This window comes from Phodopus roborovskii, unplaced genomic scaffold (genome assembly GCF_943737965.1).
Source record: "Phodopus roborovskii unplaced genomic scaffold, PHOROB, whole genome shotgun sequence".
Classification (NCBI taxonomy): Eukaryota; Metazoa; Chordata; class Mammalia; order Rodentia; family Cricetidae; genus Phodopus; species Phodopus roborovskii.
This window is the reverse complement of record NW_026126325.1, coordinates 48,720-56,535: the sequence shown is the minus strand read 5'-3', so window position 1 is coordinate 56,535 and position 7,816 is coordinate 48,720. Positions and strand designations below refer to the sequence as shown.

The window sequence follows — 7,816 nt, the reverse complement described above, 5'->3', positions numbered from 1 at the left end:
GAAAAACCTGCCTCTTGATTGCTAATAAGCAAACACTAGTAAGAAAAACAAGTTTATTGTTCCAAGAAAGCTGTATTATTGTATATGTGTGTGGAGATTTTTTAAACATTTAAATTGCCATGTTATCCAGTTGAATACCATGAATACAAATGGGAATATAACAGAAAATTTTGCTGCTTAAATTGAATATGTGTTGTCTAATCTCCTTTTTATTTCTTTTCTTTTTATCATTTTAATATTAAAACAATCTTTTCTCATTTTACATACCAATAATAGTTCCCATTTTCTCCCCACCTGCTGCTCTCCCCACCTTCCTCCCACTACAATCCTCCATCCACTCCTCAGAGAGGATAAGGCTACCCATGGGTAGTCAACAAAGTCTGGCATATCTCTTTATCATCATAGAACCTTCATCCAGAAACTGATGGAAGCAGATACAAAGAGCCACAGCTAAGGACTGGGTCAAGCTCCCAAAGTCCAGTTTAAGTGATGAAGGAACAATAATATGAGCAAGGGATCAGGACCATTTCAGGAATACACAGAAACAGCTGACCTGAGCTAGTGGGAGCTCACTGACTCTGGTCTGACAGCAGGGGAACCTACAAAGGGCCCAACTAGGCTCTCTGAATGTGGGTGACAGTTGTGTGGCTTAGGCAATCTGTGGGGACAGGATTTATCCCTAGTGCTTGAACTGGTTTTTGGGAGCCCATTCTCTTTGGATGGATACCCTACTCAGCCAAAAACTTTCTACAGATAAAATGCTTCCAAATAGAATATATGGATTTAAATTGTTTACTTGTTAATTTCTCATGAATTTTGTCACTGTTGTCTCCATATCCATACTGTTAACATTGGCTTCAGTTCAATAAACATTTATTGTATAGTTAGCATGCTAAATGTGTATAATAGAAAAGAGATTACACAAACATGAATTAAACATCATCTGGTCCCAGTTATCAAAGAGGTTAAAATATAATGTAAGAAATCATGCAAGCAATTAACTTATGAATAATAATATTCTAAATAGGATTTTGTAAAATAATGTATCAACTGTGAATTTAATGATAGGATTCTTTTGTGTTTATCATGGTATTGAGAGGAAGATGGAAAAGACAAAAGATATTATTGACAATTGCTGCCACCAAACTTTCACATTCTCATCTAGGGTGGGTCTATAAAGCAACCAGTTCTCATTGTATAAAAGTTAAAAACAACTGTGAAGCCATATATCAAAAAGAAAAAAAAACAATATAATATTGAATACATAAATTCTAAGGCTATACAAATAATAAAATATAGAAATAGTTTTAGAATAGTCAAGGTTTCTTCTAGTTTTAAAATGTTGCTGGAGAAATCACATAATAATTCTGAAATACAAATTTATATTCAGAACATTGTCTAATATTAAGGTAAAAACAAAGCTTACTGGTCAGTCACATACATAGTAGAAGTCTTATTTGTTCCAAATAGCCTTATCTGATGTCCAGATTCAGTGATTACCTCCTCCAATGAGCTACTATAGACCTAATTATGTGTATCATTCATTTAGTGCCTAATGATAAGGCCTGTGTCATTGTTTTTTGGGTTTTTTAAGGATTTACTACTGTCTGTCTCTAAATGAATTAATTGTAATAGTCCAGATAACAACAGATGCATGTTAAAATATTTTAGAAGAATTAACTCCTGGAAACCGTGGGTCATGGCCGGCATGGTGCGCGGCGGCGGGGCCAGCCTGGACCTGCTCCGCTCCCTGCCGCGAGTGAGCCTGGCCAACCTGAAGCCCAACTCTGGCTCCAGAAAACCGGAAAGACGTCCAAGAGATCGGAGAAGAGGTAGGAAATGTGGCAGAGGCCACAAAGGAGAGAGACAAAGAGGAACTCGGCCCGTCTGGGCTTTGAGGGAGGGCAGACTCCGTTTTACATCCGAATCCTAAAATACGGGTTCAATGAAGGACATAGTTTCAGGCATCAGTATCAGCCTTTGAGTCTCAGGAGACTGAAGTATCTCATTGATTTAGGATGAATTGATCCAACGCAACCTATTGACTTAACTCAGCTTGTCAATGGGAGAAGTGTGACCATCCACTTAAAAGGGATTATGGGGTCCAGCTGGTTGAAGAGGGCACTGATACTTTTCAAGCAAAAGTGAATATTGAGGTGCATTTGGCTTCAGAATTAGCCATTGCTGCGATTGAAAGAAATGGCGGTGTTGTTACTACAGCCTTCTATGACCGAAGAAGTCTGGAAATCCTGTGCCAGCCTGTTCCTTTCTTTCTTCGGGGACAGCCCATTCCAAAGCGAATGCTCCCACCTGAAGCTCTGGTACCTTATTACACAGATGCAAAAATCCGGGGCTACCTGGCTGACCCTGCTAAGTTTCCTGAAGCAAGACTTGAGCTCGCCATGAAGTACGGCTACGTTCTTCCCGATATCACAAAAGATGAACTTTTTAAAATGCTCAGCGCTCGGAAGCATCCAAGGCAGATTTTCTTTGGCCTTGCTCCTGGTTGGGTGGTGAATATGGCATATAAGAAAATTCTAAAGCCTACAGATGAAAATCTCCTCAAGTATTCAGCTCCTGAACTCCCTTCAGTAAAGTAGACGTGTTGAGAGCTTTTTGGGGGTCTCAAGGTCTCGGATTGATCCTCGATTAAAATCCCAGGCAGCAGAAGCTGCACAGAACCGAACCTTTCCTGGTGTATGCCTCAAAAAGTTCAATGGTGATGGCCTTTAAGCAGGTGAGTTTTTAAAAAATATTACTTAAAAGCACCTTCCCCCTTTTTGTTTTGTGTTTGTTTTTGAGGCAGGATTTTTCTGTGTAGCCTTGGCTGTTCTGGAACTCACTCTGTAGACTAGGCTGGCCTTCAACTCACAGAGATTCCCTTGCCTCTGTCTCCCAAGTGCTTGGACTAAAGGTGTGTGCACCACTGCTCAGCCTAATTTTAACTACTTTAAAACTTTTTTATATTTGGTTTTTCTAGACAAAGTTTCTCTGTAGCTTTGGAGCTTATCTTGACACTCACTCCGTAGACCAGGCTGGCCTCAAACTCACAGAGATCCACCGTGCTGGGATTAAAGGGGTGAGCCACCATCGCCTGGCTAAAACATGTTTTACTGTCTTCATGGTCTTTTCTTTTCTGTTTTGTCAGAATTAAGGGGAAGTGTAGAGGATTGATTAGTAGGCCTGGGAGCAGGTGCTAAGGAGCTATGGCTTCTCTTTCTCAGTAGCCCCAGGGAAGCTCTGCTACCCACTGTTAGGATAGTGAGTCCCAGATGGGAAGGAAATGTGATTGACAGCTGGTGAGTAGTCACAAAGGAGCATATCAGCAGTGGAGCTAGAGAAGGAAAGGTCATAAATTAATTTTCCCAGCATTCCTAAGTATAGATTGTGTTCAAGCGGATAACATTTTTCTTGAAGATAGTGTTCCAATTGATAAAAATTTATTTGTCTCAGACTTGAAGACATTTCAGTTTAAGAAAACTTATTGAGTGATTATAGAAGCCTATAACAAATGGAAATAGGGGTTTGTGTTTTGTTTTAGGTGGTGGTTTTAAACCTGGCCTTGAATCCTTAGCTCTAGCCTTCCTGGCAGGTGGGACTACTATGCCCAGCTTAAACTCAGTTACTGTAAAATATTCAGAAGCTTACAGAAGCTTAATTTACTTAAGTGATTATTGTTTTTGTTTGTATGGAATATGGTCTCATGCATCCCCTGCTATCCTTCAATTCCTGACCCTTCCCCTGCGTTGAGATTATAGGCATGAGCCACCATGCCTAGCTAAACAATTAAACTTTGATCTTGAATAATTCATTAGAATTCTTCAACAGTTAAGGTGATTCCTAACTGGTTGTCTTAAAATAAAAACCCAAAACTCATAAAAAAGGAATTAACTTCTAGTATATTTCCATTCATATTTTGAATAGATATTCAATAAACATTCTAAGACTAAAACTTTTCTAATTCAGAGCAAACAACAGCTAATTAATACTTCTAAAATGTTTGGGGTTATTGATATAATTTTTTTCTATTGAAATACTCTTACATGATATGAAGTGGCTAGTTTCGGCTACTTAAATATAAAAATCAGTGTTTTGGGAAACTTTGAATAATGCCAGAATAACAAAATTTAGTAGTGCAATCCTACAAATACATGGAAAAAAGAGGGGGAAAGTAATGTCTTTGTAACATTGATGACAAAAGAGGGACTTAAGTACAATTAACCCTAACCCCTGCCTTAGTTATTCATCAGCAGTGAAGCTCAGTGTGATAGATGTTGTTGCAGGTCTCATCAGAAATAAGAACAAATATAGACAAATATAGGAGTACTCCTTTCTTAAGGTTCGCTACATGGTCATTTAGGGGAATATGTTTTGAAATTTTGGAGTATCTTTTTTTTTTCTCACTTGGTTCTAACAAGAGCCTTACTACAATATGGTTTCTGAGTACTGTTTTTGATGTTCTGCGTATAAAATGAAGATAGAAAAAGGCTGGCAGCAAAATAAACTTTAGGTTATACACAGCAGTTGTGGTTGCTTCAAACAAGTCTTTCAAAGTAAATGGGTCAAGTAGAGTATACAGATTCAGAATTCTCTAAAAGCAGAATTATCAAAATGACTAAGACATTATTATCCCTTTCAAAGTTTTATCTTCTCCAGAGTTGGATTGTGTCCTGATAGACATTGTTAACAAGTGAGATAAACACTTATTTTTATTTATAATTATTTTTTATTTATATTTGTTACCAAAGGAAATATTTCTACTTAGGCACCATTTTTAAAAGAGAGAAGTTCTAGAAATAGTTTTGAAGCAATGTTATAAATCAGAATAAAACTGATTTCACTTTGTACCCTTTGATAAAAATGCTAATCAACTCATGAGGAAAATGGTAAAAATAAAAGCTATTTTAGAATAATCAATAAAATTATCTTTAGTCTGAGCCAGAACTATTAATTAGGTTTCCTGAATCTTGTGAATTTCAAAATGTACATACCTTTTGGTTTCTCACTTTTCTTTTGCTAATACAATAATAAAAAAAGAATCACAAGTCCCATATTGATTCTAAGGAAAATTTGAGGGTATTACCCTGAAATGTCTTATGAAAAAACCCTCTCATGAATTTGATTAAAGTAGTTGTAGCCAAATAAATATTAATTAATGAATCAAGTCCTGTAAAATTTTGAACCACACACACACGTACACACACACACACACACACACACACACGTACACAGACACACACACACAGTTCCTTATATGTGTATCTATGACTTTTACAAAATATAAATGTATCCTAATATAATTTAATGATTTATTTATAATTTCATGTTTATACCATAAGTAACCATAGTGAGAAAAATGAGGAAATCTTAAACTATTTGTGTGAAGAATAAGAAATTAGAAAAATACAACTAGATTTTGAAGTCAAAGATATAGTACCTATTTTAGCACAAATTTAAATACAAAATTCATGTCTGCACTTTGTTTATCCAAAACTGTAATACAGCTTCCAAAGTACTTTGATATAAATTCTGATCTACAGATTCATAGTGTCACTATTCATTTCTTTGTACATATTCAATTAATCTTGAATATCATGGGAGTTTTAAAAGAATGTGATTTGTTTTAATCCGATTGGTTTCCCTCATGAGAACAGCTATTCTTCTTTTAATTCATCCCCAACATCTTATTATAGTCAATTACTAAAGTATTATTTCTATATCTCTTCCAGAAGAAGTTACATAGCTAAGGTACCAGGCACAATAGTTATATTAAGATTGGCAAATTACCTAGATTTCTGAAGCAATAGTTGTTTATTTCTAGGTACTCCATCCTAATAACTTCATCAGAGAAGAAAAGATAATTTTAACACAAATGTTTTTTAATTTTATTTCTCAATATGATTGTAAATCTTACGCAGTTCCCCATGACCTCATGGAGTTGATATATGAGAAGAAACTTATAGTAACTTATTGGAATTTTAAGGACTTAGATTTACAAAATATCCTGGTAGTTTTATATCAATTTAGCACAAGCTAAAGTCAAGTGAGAGGTGAAAACACCAATTAAGAAAATGTTCCCATAAAATCTGTCCATAGGCAAGCTTCTAAGGCATTTTCTTAATTAGTGATTGATGGAGGAAGGCCTAGCCTATTATGGGTAGTTCCACCTCTAGTATAGTGAATCTGGGTTATTTAAGAAAGTAAATTGCAAGTCATGTGAAGCAAAGCCAGGAACACTTACAGTAGTACTCCTACATGGCTTCTGCATCAGCTCCTGCCTCCAGGTTCCTTCCTTATCTTTATTCCTGTCCTGACTTCTTTTGATGATGAATTCTGATGTGTAAGTATAAGCCAAATAAGCCAAACTTTCTCCCCCAAGTGTCTTTTGGTTATAGAATTTTATTATAGCAATGGAAACCCTAACAAGGATACACAATGATCTGGATATCTTCTCTAGGCTGCTGAGTGGATAATAATAACTATGACATCTTTATTGTTCCCTTAGTAGGAACTAGTGACTTGGCTTTCTAGTCTTTTATTTGTTGCATCTCTACGGGATTTTATTTTATTGATCATTGGAGAAAATAATGGTTACTTATATCCAAGTAAGAAAAATTTCTTTATTTATGCATTTATTTTTTCATTGGCTTGGGTAGTAATGAGCTATTATCAATTTTGTGATAATAACATTTATAGGTCCTAAAGATACAAACAATAAAAAACAAAACTGCACATGTTACACTAAAGTAGGAGAAACAAGTGACCAAGTGAACAGATGAACAAAATAAGAGTTGGAGGGCTCATTGTTGGAAAGGTTGTAAGAGAAAAACCTGCTTAAAGAGGTTATATTTAATTGAAACTCATATAGAAGGTAGGCACCATATTAAAAAATAAGCCTATGTCTTAGTTTGCATTAACTGTCAACTTGCCATAGCCTAATGGACTAAAATATTTCTGAAAGGACAGCTAGCAATGAAGAAAAAATGATAAGCCAGAAATGCTTTGTACTGAGCTGATTGAGGAAGGAACAGGATGGAGGTGTGGAATCAATGGTTCAGCTTTAGCTGTGTTAAGTTTGGGTACCAACTCATTACCAAGTGGAAATGCCAACATACAGTGAATTTGGAATTTGAGAACTAGAAGAGAGAAAATAGGCATCTCTCTTGGCCATTATTAATGTATAAATGAAATTTATAGCCTTGGGGGATTATTTATGAAATGTATAGGTAGAAGACATTTATCACATTGTACTTTACTCTATCAATTCAATTGTTACTGTCTTATTTTTCACCAATTTCCATCTTCCTGGTTTGTGTGTCTCCTGCTTAAGAATTCCATTTCCTGACATCTTGGTAAATCTGTCTTTCTTAAATTTGCTTAACAAACTCAGGATATTATTGTGAATTTTGATTCATATAGACCTACTTCACAGAGCAGTAGGTGTAACGAGTACGGTTTTTCCGCCTGCCGCCGCCTGGTCTTGTCCTGCTGCCGCGCCAGCCCCAAATAATACACAGAAAGTCTGTATTTGATATTATGCTGTTGGCCTGGTTACTTGTTTCTTATCGGCTAGCCCTGCCTTAATTTTTAACCCATTTCTGCTGATCTATGTATTTCTCTTACCGGGGAGCGGGCGGCATACCGCTTTCTTCAGACTCTCCATCTTTACTCCTCCTTACTACTTCCTATTTCCTCCTTGTCTCCTAGTCCCTCCTATCTTCCTTTCCTATTGGCCAACAGTGCTTTATTATTAACCAGTATGAGAAACATATACAGAATGACATCTCCCATCACGTAGGTATTGGCTTGTGGACTC

At 36.2% G+C, this 7,816-nt stretch overlaps 1 pseudogene; it reads left to right on the top strand.

The window, feature by feature from the left end:
* The first annotated feature begins 1,692 nt into the window (after positions 1–1,692).
* Positions 1,693–2,600, top strand: LOC127218687 (39S ribosomal protein L15, mitochondrial-like; annotated as a pseudogene).
* The last annotated feature ends 5,216 nt before the right edge of the window (positions 2,601–7,816 follow it).